Source organism: Lepidochelys kempii, chromosome 15, assembly GCF_965140285.1.
Source record: "Lepidochelys kempii isolate rLepKem1 chromosome 15, rLepKem1.hap1, whole genome shotgun sequence".
Taxonomy (NCBI): Eukaryota; Metazoa; Chordata; order Testudines; family Cheloniidae; genus Lepidochelys; species Lepidochelys kempii.
Window position 1 is genome coordinate 22,059,195 of NC_136394.1, and position 15,264 is coordinate 22,074,458.

The following is a 15,264-nucleotide window of genomic DNA, read 5'->3' on the forward strand; positions in this document are numbered from 1 at the left end:
GTGCTCACTGAGTTCCGAGTTTAAGAAGCTGTTAGATAGAACCCAACCAGAGTAGCCATATGTATATGTAGCTAGGATTGCATGTTGTATATATTCAGTAAACACTATTACTCGTGCTAGTGTTGTTTTTTCATATCATATGTATTGTGTAAAGTGACAAAGACACAACATAAACAACGTAGTGCTCATGCGTTGTATTCATCTTGTGGGGCTAAATGATAATATCAAAGATTACCATAAAGGGTAATCCTGAGTTTTAATCTTAATTGAGGCACTCCCTCACTGTGAGAATTTGAGCAAGTCTTTTGGCATTTTTGCCCTTGAGTCAGTCCAGCTGGGATGTCAGTAAAATAACAGGACCTTTTTGAAAATCAGATGTTGCATCTGAGCTGAGCTCTCATAGGTAAATATTGTTATTAATGATACCATGTATGTTGCGCCGTTAATTTAGTCAGCGTTTTGCAAACACAGATAAGGCACTCCCCCGCCTCTAGGAACTTGCAATCTAAATAATAATAATACTTATTTCGTCTATAGTGTTTTTCATCAGTAGATCTCAAAGTGCAATAGAAAGAGGGTCAGTATCATTTATCTCCATTTTACAGATGGGGAAGCTGATGCAAGGGTTAAGTGACTTGCTCAAAGTCACCAATCAGGCCAGTGACAGAGTTGCAAATGGAATCCAGGTTTCCCAAGTCCCAGTCCAGAGGTCAGTTTACTAGGCCACAGAGGGAGGGGATAAGGATTATTAGTGAGAAGAAGGAGAATGGGTAGATTGCTTGAAGGGGTGGGTTTTAAAGGGGAGACAGAAGCCAAGGGGTGGTGGTTCCCACATTTGTGCCTTTATGCCCCTACAACAGAACCCTTTTCCCGCCACACAATACTTGGCAGGTTATTCCTATTTTTTGCAGGAGAAATTGAAGAGGTAACACTGCAAGTTCTGTGCACGTTATGTCCTATTTAAGGCCATTGTGTGAATTCATTCTTCTTCTGGCTATCTGCACCGTGGTTTAAATTCATCCCATATGAGCAGTGTGTGCGCAAGAGCTACAGAGGTTTTTATTTGTGGTGCTGCTGCCATTCAGAATATGGATGCAAATGAAGGCTGGTTTTGCAGCATACATTCACTCTACTTTGTGGGGCCCATTCTTTGGTTTTCCAGAATTTTGCCTATATAATATACAGTCAACTTTATTTTACCAGCAGCTATTTAAATGCTTTAAAAACAGTTGAAAGCCAGAGGCTCCAATGTCTTTTTTTTTTTTGCCCCCTGCATTTGTTCGTTTTTTATTTTATTGTCGATCAATATGTCTTTCAGGTCTGGATTTCTGGAGTACAGCGTGTATGAACGTTTACTTTTATGTCTGTAATGAGACTGAACTGTCGGTGTTTTGCTCTTATCTGTAGCTGCTCCTTCAGACAGATGAAGTTAATTTGGTTGTGTCTTGCCAGGCAGCATTACACGGTGCATTGAAATTAAAGAAATGGATATGATACACTTTACAGGTACAGCAACTCCAATGGAGAGTGAAATGGGAACATGTTATGAAACAGGGATGCCAGAGGTTAATTTTTTTTTTTTAATCGGTACCTGAATACCATAGTGTTTTGGCTGGGTTTGAAATTCCTTCACCAGATTGGCTAGGGCAAAATGGCTAGAAGATAGGCCTAAAAGTATAAAGTAAAATACAACTACTTTTGCACTTATTTCTTTGGAAAACCTGGGAACCAGGAGTTGCATCAGCTAGGCTAACCCCAAAGATAAAAGGAGAGGATATTTTATAGTGGTTAAAGCAAGTTCTTTGGAATCAAGGAGCAGATTCTCAGTTAGTGTAAACTGCCATAGCTTATTGATGTCAATTGACAGTTTTCACCAGCTGAGGATCTGCTCTCAGGACTCCTGGGAGCTATACTTGTTTCTGACACTGATTTGTTGTGCAGTGTAGGCAGATCATTTAACCATTCTGCCTCAGATAACACAGCTGTAAAATAGCTTGAATATTTACATACCTCAAAGGGCTTGTCATAAATATAAAGGGAAGGGTAAACACCTTTAAATCCCTCCTGGCCAGAGGAAAAACCCTTTGACCTGTAAAGGGTTAAGAAGGTAGGATAACCTCGCTGGCACCTCACCAAAATGACCAATGAGGAGACGATACTTTCAAAAGCTGGGGGAGGGAGAAACAAAGCCTCTCTCTCTGTCTGTGTGATGTTTTTGCTGGGGACAGAACAGGAATGGAGTCTTAGAACTTAGTAAGTAATCTAGCTAGGTATGCGTTAGATTCTGTTTGTTTAAATGGCTGAGAAAATAAGCTGTGCTGAATGGAATGGATATTCCTGTTTTTGTGTCTTTTTGTAACTTAAGGTTTTGCGTAGAGGGATTCTCTATGTTTTGAATCTAATTACCCTGTAAGGTATTTACCATCCTGATTTTACAGAGGTGATTCTTTTTACTTTTTTTTTTCCTATTAAAATTCTTCTTTTAAGAAACTGAATGCTTTTTCATTGTTCTTAAGATCCAAGGGTTTGGGTCTGTGGTCACCTATGCAAATTGGTGAGGATTTTTATCAAACCTTCCCCAGGAAAGGGGATGTAAGATTTGCGGGGGAAAGAAGCTTCCAAACGGACTTGTTCCCAGTAACTGGTGTTATATGTTTGGTGGCAGCGAAAGTCCAAGGGCAAAAGGTAAAATAGTTTGTACCTTGGGGAAGTTTTAACCTAAGCTGGTAAAAATAAGCTTAGGAGGTTTTCATGCAGGTCCCCACATCTGTACCCTAGAGTTCAGAGTGGGGAAGGAACCTTGACAGGGCTAATGACTATTTTAAAAGTACTCTGGTATTCTTTAATGTAAGACACAAGATAGGATTATATTAACTGAACAAAGCTGAACGTTATTGGTTTCCCAGCTTGCTAAGGGCTATGAGTTACTCGCACCCATATTCCCGATCCAGCCAAGGTGAGGAAGGTAAGGAGGGTTTGGGGCTGAATGTTACTTTACTTATCAAATTATTTTATGGGCAGACTTCCCAAAGGCTTGCAACTATTGAATTTCCCACATCTGAACTAGTGATTTGTCTCCTGTCATGGAGTATTGACCATGTGGTACTTTCTTCCCTCTTTGCTGGATGATGGAATGAACTCCAATGTTTTCTAATAACTGGCAGATCATGTTTGCTTCCCTATGGTGTAGATAATTGTGTAGATTTAATACATAATTCCAATGTATTCCTTTGCAATCTAACATTAATTAATGTCCACTCATGGTAAAATGGTGTGCATGTGCATATAATCTATTAGTGAGATCCGATTTGGTATTATATATATAGAGAGAAGAATCATAAGGGAATATTGAATCAATAGAAATGGGCCCAGATCAAAACCTATGATCCAAACACTCCAGAACTCTTAACTTAGAGGCTAAGGGTAGGGACTGAAATCAGAACCCAGATCCAGCTCTGAATTTTGCAGTTTAGACCCATCTCTAATTATCACTGATGTGCAAACCAAACAAGCTGAGTTCTTTTGAACTAAGTCTTATGCTGCTTGGTTTTAGGCATTTTGATTCAAGCAGTTTACAGCAAATCCAGCAAAGAAAAGTTTCATGTAGTGCTTTTATTTACTCATTATAAAATATGGCATGTATCTGTGTGGTAGCTTGTAAAAGCAATCACTGTATTTTTAAGATTGTTTTTCTGTTTCAGTACACACAATGATGCAGTTGTGAGTACAGAAAATTTGATTAGCACTTCTGCTAGAGACATGGATTATTTAGCTAGCCACTGCTCCTTACTGAAATGCCTGCAATATTATGCAGTATTGTGCACTGTATGCAATGGATGCATTGGATGGAGTGTACTTGAAATGCTGTGTGGAAGACAACTAAACTCGAGAATGGGGAAATACTAATATTTTATCTTCAAAGCACTTTAACATCCCTCTGAGATAGGCAGATGAGTATTCTTATCCCCAGTTTACAGAAGAAGAAATTGAGACATTTAAATGTCACGACCAAAGCCAAAGAAGGAAGTCACTGTCAGAGGCAGGTTAGAACTAAGGAACAGTCCACCTCACTACTAATCCATGCATCTCAATCAAAGTGAGAAAGTCACTAAAATTTAAGATGACAATTTATGATAGTTTTCCTTGTTTAGAACTTTTGTGGGGATCAGGGACTTCCATGTGAACAGTCCATTAACAGAGGTAAGCACACAGTATGGTTAGGCTCTACCAGCCCCTATGTGTATGTCTACACAGCATTTTGGAGTGAGCCTCCAAGCCCAGATCGACAGACTTGGGCTATGTTAACACTCTCTAAAAGTAGCGGTATAGAGAGTGCTTTGAACTTGTGTCTTGGGCTGGAGCTCAGGCTCTGAAGTCTATCCCCCTCCTTAGGCGACAAAACCCGAACTGCAACTTCAAAGTACTGTCTTACAGCTAAATTTAGAGCACTAGTGTCTGTCGACCTGGGCTGGGAAGCTTGCTCCAAAATGCTATGCAGACATAACCTATGTGTTTTAGCTAAGTGCTTTTGTGACCTGCCAAAGATTACAAAGCTAGCAAAACAAACGAAAACCAGGTCGCAAAGAGAGAAAATCCTTCAACAGCCTGCTCTGTTGAAAGAACAAAAGTTCATGCCAACAGAAAGTACACCCTCAATAAAATGTTATGCATGTTCTGTTTTAATTTCCCCCCAGACTGGAAATGTTCAGGGGTCTGCATCCCTTCAGATATGTGTTTATGTAGCTATAAAGCCACATTCAGAACAGGTGCCTCTTAGATGGTGTCATTAAGTGTGGGCTCAGTGGTGAACCAAGACGGGAAGTAACTTAAAGATGCTGAACCCTGGATGCCTTACTGAGAAACCTCCTGAATCCTCCTGGCTAGGTCATAGCACTGTTAGCTTGAGCACATCTGATGATTTTATCTGCTGTGGTATTACACAAGTTTGAAGTGGTTACAATTGTTTTGCAGTTTTAACCTCTCCACCTTAGCAGTGTATATCCAAATAGATTAAATGGTTATGTGTTTCTAAGAATATGCTGCCTTAAGGCATACACACGGGATTTTGCCTTATTTTGGACAACACTGAAGGTTTCTGTCCAAAGTGGTGGTTTGGAAGCTCTTGATAGCATGACAGGCCTGAACGCATGTCATTTCTCCTTCCTCATCACTGAAATAGAATATTTTCAAGGGTACTTGGGAGATACTGGGTTAAGAAAGCAACACGTTTTGTTCTTTAGGTTTCAGCTTGATTTGACTGGGAAAACCAAAGCATGAGAAGGTAACAACTGAGCAGGGCACATTTTCAAAGATATAGTAAATAAATCTGAATGCCAATAAATGGGATTCTTGCACATGTGTCTAGAGCATGAGTTTACTAACTGAATTGCCCTGCTTCTGAGGTGCTTTGCCGTGAACTAGTAGATGTAACTTCAGCAGAAGTATTGGTAGCTAAACAGTAAAAGGGTAATAATATATCCCATGTTGCTTTTTCTCTGGCACAACTGGAATAATTTATCTCTAAGTGTGAAAAACTCTGCAATATCTTTGAGGGCTAGCCAAATACACTTACTTTCACTTGCCTTAGCTGAATGCAATAAGCTAGTTTGAATCATGAACCTTAGGTCTGATGAAGTGATGAAAGAAAACTCCAAATGTCACCCAGTACCAGGCAATAACCTTTTCTTGCTTTTGACAATCCTAATTTACAGGACGCAGCTGTGTAGCTTGAAGGATATATTATATGATTTTGGGCTCATGTTTCTTATAGAATGTGTGATATTAGATCAGAGTATATTGCCCAGACTTTGGTAATAAATGTCTTCCATTTCAGATATTGTGTAGCTGTCACTGTGAATGTTTAAACTGATTTCATGCCAAACTCTGGAGATGTTGGGCATATTCCAAAATGTGCTATTTCTGTATTTTTATTATTTTTTAATTTGCCAGACTGCAAAAAGACCCCATGCTTTAGACTCTGTAAGGTCAGTATAGGGTCCTTTCATGGCTGTGTTCCTCTGAGGCTTAGCATTCCTAGCATGAGTTGTGGAAAGCAGTATTAGTCCCTGTCTTACAGACTGACCCTGGGGCTAAAATGCCTCATTGCTAACTGTGTGGTCATTTTCCTTAGCCTGGATGAAGAATGTACCATGACTCAGAGTTGGTTTCTGAACCCTTGCTCTGGAGCCAGGTGTCTTAGTTTATGATCTAATTGAAGAAGTATAATTAGACTGCCCACAAGACATAAATGAGTCAAACTTGCAGACCTCAATAGTATATTTTTCCCCTCACATTTACATTTCATTACTGGTTGTTTTAGTGTTGACTCTTTTTGTCCATCCAAAGCATTTATTTTCATCAAGACTGCATGTGTACGCTAAGTACAAGTGGGAGGTATTTGATGAAAAAGAAGTTGATTTACAATGAAGATGGTTGGCCTTTGCCTCTCTTGTCTTTGGGACTTACGCAAACCCTGGGATCTGTGGCAAACACATTGACTGAATAAGGAGGTACCAGTAGGGATGAGTCATGAAAGGGTAAGCCAGGGGTAGGCAACCTATGGCACGTGAGCTGATTTTCAGCAGCACTCACACTGCCCGGGTCCTGGCCACCGGTCCGGCGGGGCTCTGCATTTTGATTTAATTTTAAATGAAGCTTCTTAAACCATTTTAAAAACCTTATTGACTTTACATACAACAATAGTTTAGTTATATATTAAAGACTTACATTTTAACGTTTTTAGAAGGTCTCTTTCTGTATTACCTAGCACACGAAACCTTAAATTAGAGTGAATAAATGAAGACTCGGCACACCACTTCTGAAAGGTTGCTGACCCCGGGTTAAGCTACAGGTATGAGAACTAATGGAGCATTGCAGTTACTCAGATATCTGGGTTACTGACACACAAGCTGATTCTGAGTATCTTTGTCTCCTCATAGCTCTTTGGAAGAGGGAGCATGTTTTTTGCTCTGTGCTTGTACAGCACGGAGCACAGTGGGGTCCTCGTCAGTGACTAGAGCTCCTAGGTGCTACCACAATACAAGTTATCAATTCTCATCCTCACATCAGCGTGGATCAGTGACTGTGGCTAAGACCACTAGTTCACAGTGAAAGACAGAAAGAAAACGAGCAGAATTAACTTTTAAGAAAAAAGAGAGAGAGGGGTAGATGCATGGAGACACGAATGCATAGGAAAAAAATGAAATCCTCTCCAGCACCGGTTGGTTTTCTTTCATGTGCTTTCTAGTGTTTGTTTTTTATATTGCGTCACATCTTCATATGGGTGTTGACTATGGAATACTCACAAAAGTGTTAATTTGTATAGCTGTCAGTGTCCTGCCCACAGGATAGTATCTGCTAATGAGAATTCATTCTGACCAGTTAACTCTTATAACCTGAGAGATTGCTGAGGTGCTCTGGTGGGCAGAGTCTCGTGGAACCAGGGAGAACTAGAATGCGTCTCTCCAGCTTGCTCCTTTCGTTTTTTATTAAGCTTGGCTGAATTCAGTTCATACTCTTTGATCAAGTCAGTTGTAGCTTTTTATAAATAGACTCTCTGAACTGTAATACTGTTATGTTCAACACAACTAAGTGTGAAAAGTATAAATCATTAAATAATCATGGGGGAGTGGTGGGGGGACTAGAGATTTTGCTTTTTATAGGTGGTTTAAAAAATAAGTTAATTGGAAGCTTATGTGAAACATGATACAAATATATCCGCAGTTCTCAAACTGTGTTCCATGTAAGTGAAACAGCACTATCTCTCCTCCATATTTCTAGTTGCTTAATTTAATTTTTACATAGGTTAAAATACATTGAATATTTTCCTAATATTATTTTTGCCACAGGTATGTTATATGATCACAAATTGTGGGAAGAGAGGTGGCTCAGACATTCGCGAATGAGAGCGGAGAGAGATCCATGTGACAAAACTGACCTACAGCCTACACCATGGAAAAGTTGGAGAGTGTATATGATGCATGCCCCCCTTGAAATCAGAGGCAAAACTCCCATTGACCTTAGTGGGTCTAGGATTTCACCTGTAATAAGCATCAAATGTGATGCAAAGCATTTACCAGGAATGTAGAAGAAATGGTAGGATAGATCTATGGAAGATAATGGCCTAATGTGGTACAATGTAGATTTTGCTTCATTTAGGACTATATTGGAGATCTCTGTCCAAAGTGGAACAGTTCGGAAGGCTACCAAAAGGCTTGCAGAGCTGAGCTCATGTCAGTACCAAGACCATCCTCTCCACAGCATGACCTGCTTCTCCTCTGGCCCAAAGACCCCTGTGTTCCAAAGTTACTCTTGAACCTGATTTTTAGGGCACAGCACTGCCTATACTCAATGCGTCTTTATTAATAATAAACGTGCTGAACCCAATATTCAGACTATAACTCCTTGAATATCACCACTTTATTTTTTTAACTATATGCCGGGGTCAGTTTGAGAAGTTCAGATTTCATCCTTTCCAGCATGCGGGTTTCCAATATTTGTTCAGTGCAAAGCTGGAGACTGTACAAAGGAATCCCAGTGCAATAGCAACTCACAAACAATTTTCTAAAGCATCTTTAATGTACAGTGTTACTGTACCCAGCGGTGTAGGAGAGCACTATTAATGCAGGCACGATAGTTCTGAGTGTTCATAGGAGTCCTCAAGGAATAATAATCAGCTTGAAATAACAACCAACAAATTCTCCAGATGCTTTTTATCCACGTGTCGGCAACTGTGTTGATTCCAGATCAATGCAGAGTATTAAGACGTTTATATGATTGAGCTAAAAGGCTGCCAGGTTGTACAAGCATCAGGCTTGTATAAAATAGGAAAGCTGAGTAATGCCAATAGTACTCTATTCATAACTGCAGGGATGGAACATTTGGTAATATAAAAATACTGTCAGATGAGAGGTTTTGTTTTTAATTTATTACATTTACTGGGAGTTGGGGCGGCGGTGTTTGCAAGTCACTCGACCACCTGATCCACAGCATGGGAGTATTACACTGGTATAAAATTACAGTCACAGCCAGAATCCAGACAATGAGTCATGACTCTTTCCTTACAGAACACAAAGGCAAAGTCCTTGTTTCAGATGAAAGCCCACAATATGCTTGGGATAAAAACTGCTGGTTCTGACTCTCCTCCCATTTACATTTACCAGTGTATCTCCATGGACTTTGCTGAAGTCACCCCAGTTGTTATTTAAAATGACAGTGCTCCTTTGTGAGGGGAGGAACCAGCAGAACAATGAGGTAGGACTGAAGGGTAATGGCCATCATCTTGTCTGACACCAGGGATTAAACTCGGTACCTCTACAGCTAAAAGCATGAGCCTCTACAACTTGAGCAAGCCTCTTGAGGTGAGACACATGGCCTCTGTATATCAGGCATGCAGGGGAGGGAGGAACCTATCACACACGCTGAGCTGGAGTACACATGAAGTATTGTGAGGGGAGTAGCCTGCAGGATTTGTAATGGTATTGGAAACCTTTTACATGTACTGTAGGTCACTGGTTCAAATCCAGCCCCAAATGGTGGTGGCTAAAATTTGACATTTCTTCATTGGTTTTTGAGAAGTGGATTGACTGCCACAGGCCAGTCACAACCAGATGTGGGAGCTATCACAACGAACACTAGGTGTCCCCATTACTGGAAAGCTCAGCAGAGAGGTCAAGGATTGATGGGCCTAGGAGACTATATTATCCTGCTGTGTATATAGATGGTTGACTCTTTTTCAGCCTTTTCCTGGCTTTGTCGCTGATCAGTTGTATGACTTCGGGCAAGTCACTTCTCTCACTGTGCCTCTGTTTTCTGTACCATCCTTTGTCTCTTCTATTTAGACTGGAAACTCTTTGGAATAGAGGCTGGCTTTTACAGTGTGTTTGTACAGTGCCTAGCACAATGGGGGCTTGATCTGGCTGGGTCCTCTATATGCTACTGTAATAATACAAATAATAAACAATAATTAGAGCTCTGCAAATCTGCAGGTATTGGCATCTGCAGATATACATGAGCCCCAAACTGGTGGATGAAGATATCTGCGGACCATGTTTGCACATCGCGGATTGGATGAGAATACAAATTTTGTATCTGCACAAGGCTCTGACAATAATACCCCTCTCTCTCCTTCCAGCATCTGCTGTGTCTACCCCTAGGTAATATTTTTCTTTCTTTAAATGTCCATGATTGAGTCAGCACAAACAGGTGGTAACCTATGTAACCTCTTACCCTAGCAGGCCAGCAACTTCATTTAGCCCTGACAAGAAGATAGTAGTGGGGAGGTCTTTGAGAGCAGCTATGTCTGTAGCAGAGCTGTGAAAACTACCCACGTGAAACCATAAACCATCTAAAATTCACCTGGCTTTGAGTTTTGTAACTAACTGAAACCCCAGACCAAGCATTTGATCCCAAGCCCATTGAAATGAGTGGAGACTTTCCATGGGTGCAAGTGAACTTTGGATCAGGCCATGTTCCTTGAAGGACTCCCAGACCTTTTGAGTGAATGGAGGCCTATTTAACTGTTTGCATCCAAACTAAGTGTATTTCGCTTTCACGTGGTTCCAAAGGAAAACCAGCTGAAACTTAGCCAAGTTTTGGCTGAGTTTCGGAACCCAAAACTTTGGGAATGTGAACCCCGTCCCCACCCCCATTTGAAATGAAAGCAGATATTTGCATGGAATGCTGAGAAGTGAAATCACCAAGCTTTGCGCAGCTGTAGTCCCCAGGACTCTTTGTGGGAAGAAAAGGGGGGTGAGGAAAGGGTGGGAGGTGTATATAAAGACGCTTGACGTTCTACTTGTATGTATGAGAGTGCTACAATATTAATCTGCTTCCTCAGGAGCTTGTTATGTGCCACCAGTAAACTTATTTACTTTGGCAAGCTACCTGTGAGCAGTCAGAACTTGAAAGGGATGTGATCAAGTAGGTTAGGTTAGTAGGTTTTAAAATGACCAAATGTAAAAATGTAATCACAGGGGAATGTACTCTAGAGCCTAAACAAATGCTTGGAAGGGTGAGGGTGTTGGTTTTTTTTATTTTTTGGCTTGGTGTTTGGGGCTAGATTTTTCAAAAGAGTTCGGCACCCAATGTAGTGAGGTTTTTAAAAATCTAGCTGTAAGTGTCATGGGGTGAGTAACTGTGTACTGAGCACTTTTGAAAATCTGGCTTTCATTTAGGTGCCTAAATGCAGGTTGAGCTCTTTGGAAAACCTGGCTGTAATTGTGGGTGGTGAGCCCTTGGAAAACTGGCTGTAAGTCTCTTTGAAAATCTGGCCTCTGGTGATGGCTGGTAAAAATACACAGAGGGATTTTGCAAGTACATAGAGAAGCCTTGGTTCACTATTATTCTTGAGGTCATTGTATGTAGTTCAGAAGTATTCAGATGGCTTCTGGGCATTCACAAAAATGTTTTCAAGGCCTGAAATGTCACAAACTTTATCTCAAATGACGCTACAACCGAAAACATAGTTCACAATTTGTTATTTGTTCTTCCAATTTGAAAAAGTTTCCCATCCAGTTAGGGGAGCTAAAGAAATATGCCATGTAATTTGGCTGATCAGTCACACATTTTAATTGATTCTGCACTGGAAATAAAAAGAAAGTAATGTTGATCAGATGCATGAGACAAATACAAGTTTTGGGGGAGGGGAGTTTATTTTTAAGGCTTATATGAAGGTATCCCAATCAGTGGAAATACATTACTTTAAAAAGTTGATGAGATATTCTCTTAAGAGCTACCATGCTACACAATATTGTTGAAATAGTCTGTTTTCTGAGAGAAGTCTTTTTCATGCACAGGCTTAGGCTGTGCAGTAATATGCAAGAACAAGAATTTCAGACTTCTCCTACCTTACATCTTTAGCAGATGATCCTGCAGCCTTACTCATGTGAGTAATCTAATTGACTTCAACTGATTGCTCATAGGAGTAAAGATTGGGGGAGGTGGGGAAAGCCCTAAACTGTGGTCCATTTTTTTTTTGAAAATCAAAGAGTTAAAATCAGAAAACATTCCTTCTTAAATCTCTTTCTAGTACCCGTTACACCATTCAAATCACAGAGCAAGATGTAAAATTCATTACAATTCAATTATAAGGCTCATTAGCTAGATGTTGGCATTTTGGTTAACTTACCAAGTGGTATAACATTTTCATTTATTATCGATGGGTTTGTTAAAACCAGGAGGTACTGGGGAACCAACTGTAACATAAAAGGCTATTTGGATGATAAAACCAGGGCTCCATGCCAAGTGCCTGTTTTATGTAACCTATTTAAAATATTCTTGTGCTACATTCATGGCTTGGACCATAGGAGGATTGCACTTTAGAGGTGATAATGAAGTTAGAGCACCTTTGACAGATTGTCACTAGGTGCTGGCTGATGAGATTTTTTATCCTTTTTATCTCATGAATTCCTCTTGCATTTAGATAGTATGTTTATCTAGCTCTATTGCCTTTTACATATGCTCCTTCTATTGCTGTCTGTGTTAATTGGCTTTCATTTCTACTGTGGAATGCTAGCAACGGCAGAATCTGTGACAGAGACTCAAACTTCCTAAGTACACCACACAGCCACCAGAGTAATATGTCCTGTTTTGAGCCGTCTGAGAGAGTATCCCCATCCGGTATGTTTTTTACCAGCCTTTTTTAGCCTCTTAGGATATGTCTACACGTCAATTAAACACCTGTGGCTGGCTCATGTCCGCTCACTTCGGCCGCAGGTCCCAGAGGCCAAGCTCCAGCCCAAGCCTGAGCGTCAACACTGCAATTCAACAACCCGTAAGCCTGAGCCTCATAGCCTGAGTCTGCTGACACAGGCCAGCCATGGGTTTTAAGTACGGTGTAGACATACCGTTAGTGGATCATGAAAGGAAACTGCAGTCCCATCACTTTCAAGGCTGCAATGGCTTCATTAATTCAACACATTATATAAAGAAAAGGAGTACTTGTGGCACCTTAGAGACTAACCAATTTATTTGAGCATAAGCTTTTGTGAGCTACAGCTCACTTCATAACCGATGAAGTGAGCTGTAGCTCACAAAAGCTTATGCTCAAATAAATTGGTTAGTCTCTAAGGTGCCACAAGTACTCCTTTTCTTTTTGCGAATACATACTAACACGGCTGCTACTCTGAAACCACACATTGTATATACTCCCAGCTCTGAATTGACTAGTGTAGGTTACTCTGTTTCCTCTAAAAGTGCGAAGTCTGATAGCTGGTCTGTAAGCAATTTGCATCCACACTTTCCTAACACATTATGTACACCTTGGAGCTGATCCAAACTTACCTGCTTCCTAGGGTTTCAATTTATTGTTAACTTCAGCACGGACACTATTCACCTCATCTTAAGCTTTCTCCTGAGTTTGGCTTTTCCTAGAGTTTTTCCCTGCTGGACCTCTCTGTCTCACCCCAGTTCTTTCTACCTCAGATGGAAGTTCAAACCCATTTATACTCATGATTTGGAACTACCTGTTTCCAATGCCAGTTTGAAGCAGCAGAAATAATCTGCATCTCTGTGCAAGCTCCAAGCACCTACCTCCCTGTTATATGGGTTCATTTTTATAATCAGAGGTTTGGATTCACTGCATCATTGCACTGTTTTTTGCATTCAGGCCCAGATGCTGGGGATCTTGCCCTTTATTTTACTGGCAACTCCGATTGTTTTCATGTGAATAAGGGTTGCAAGACTGCAAACTCCTGTTGACCTCAATGAAAAGCTCCCTGATGAGGGTACTGTGAAATGGAGTAAAGACCTCTGGATTTGCCCTTTAATTCCAGGGCTGCTTCCTGGCAGATTTTCATCTGGATATTTCCCTTGGTGACACTGCCTGATGTCTTTCCTCCAAACATCATCAGGTTGTCATTAATCTAGATTGTAAATTCCTTGGGCAGAGCCGGTGTTTTCATTTTCCACAAACTGCTATGCACACTTGTGACTCTCCACATCAATAATAGAACAACACATCCATAATAATAATTTGAAAGTGTCTAAAAATGGGCCATACGACGCCACTGCTACACCTAGTTAGGAGTAATATATTGTTGGAGATGCCATGGACTGAATAGGCAGAGGGATTGAGTCATCCTCCAACCCCTACAGGCTGCCCTCCAGGTCAGGATAGAAGCGTATTGGCAGGTCTATGTTGGGAAGCTTTCACTGCCCTTGCCTGTGATGTCCTAGCTGTGGAGGTAAAGAGAGGACTGAAGTCCATCCAGCACCTTACATCAGCACAGGCAAAAAAGAAAGCAATCCTGTAAAAGAAAAGGGAAATGCAGCTGATCCACGAAGGACCCCCACTCACCTTGAGAAGTGCCTGACTTCTCAAGTCTTCAGTGGACCTACTCAGGAAGTAAAGTATTACTTGGTGTGAGCGTGGGTGGCAGAATCCGATACTAATTAACAGCTGCATTTCCAGCCCAACGTGGTATGTGTGCTTACTACTCAGCAAGCCAGCAGATGGATTCCCAGGACAATATTGATCGCTTTTTACTTATTCCTGGGCCACTCTGTCAGGCAAGATGAAAAGCATTGTGTTTGTTCTTTACTCCCCTTCTCAATGGTCATGGCAATGAATCTGCTGTACTCTGTCGGTGTCTGTGTCCTCTCCATTACTCAGAGACACTAAGCAAGATAAATGGTAGCATGTAATGTCTGTGTAGGAATTCCAGTCATTATTTGTCTGAGTGGGCAGAGCAACTTCTGGCGTTATGTGCTATCATTTTGCAGATCCTATTTCAACTGGACTTTGAACTTGGCTTTTGATGTTTAAGCTGGAGTTTTACTCCCACAAATCTTAGATCTTAGCATCGTTTCTTGCACGACCATTTCTCATTGTTTCCTATTTTAGAAAATAACGGGCACTGTAAATTCTCCTCTGAGGGCACCTGTGTCAATAGGAGACTGCACTCCTGAAAATGGAATTAGTCAGATTTCGTGCGTTAGCCATCTTTTGGGTAAAATATGTCTGTCACAGTTTCTTTGTTAACAAATCTGTTGTGCACTTTAAAATTCCTTCTGTGGTTAGTTCCTATTTAGACGACAGTCACTGAGAGAAGATTTGCTGAATGTATTGTTTTCCAGCCAATAATTTGGACTGGGCTGATTAGTTATTACACAGTCAGCATCTGGAAGTTAAAAATTAGCATTATTCATATGAATGTGGTTAGTGCTACTAGTCTGGTGCTCACTCCTGAAGCAGTAAGAAAGTGGCATGAGGAAAGAGGGCTATTCCATCATGTACAGCTTCTCCCAAACCCATTGCAGAATTGA

At 40.8% G+C, this 15,264-nt stretch overlaps 1 protein-coding gene across 1 annotated transcript in view; it reads left to right on the top strand.

The window, feature by feature from the left end:
• The window catches only part of TMEM132D (transmembrane protein 132D), a 385,997-nt gene that overhangs the window by 44,569 nt on the left and 326,164 nt on the right, over window positions 1-15,264 (top strand). The window lies entirely within an intron of this gene.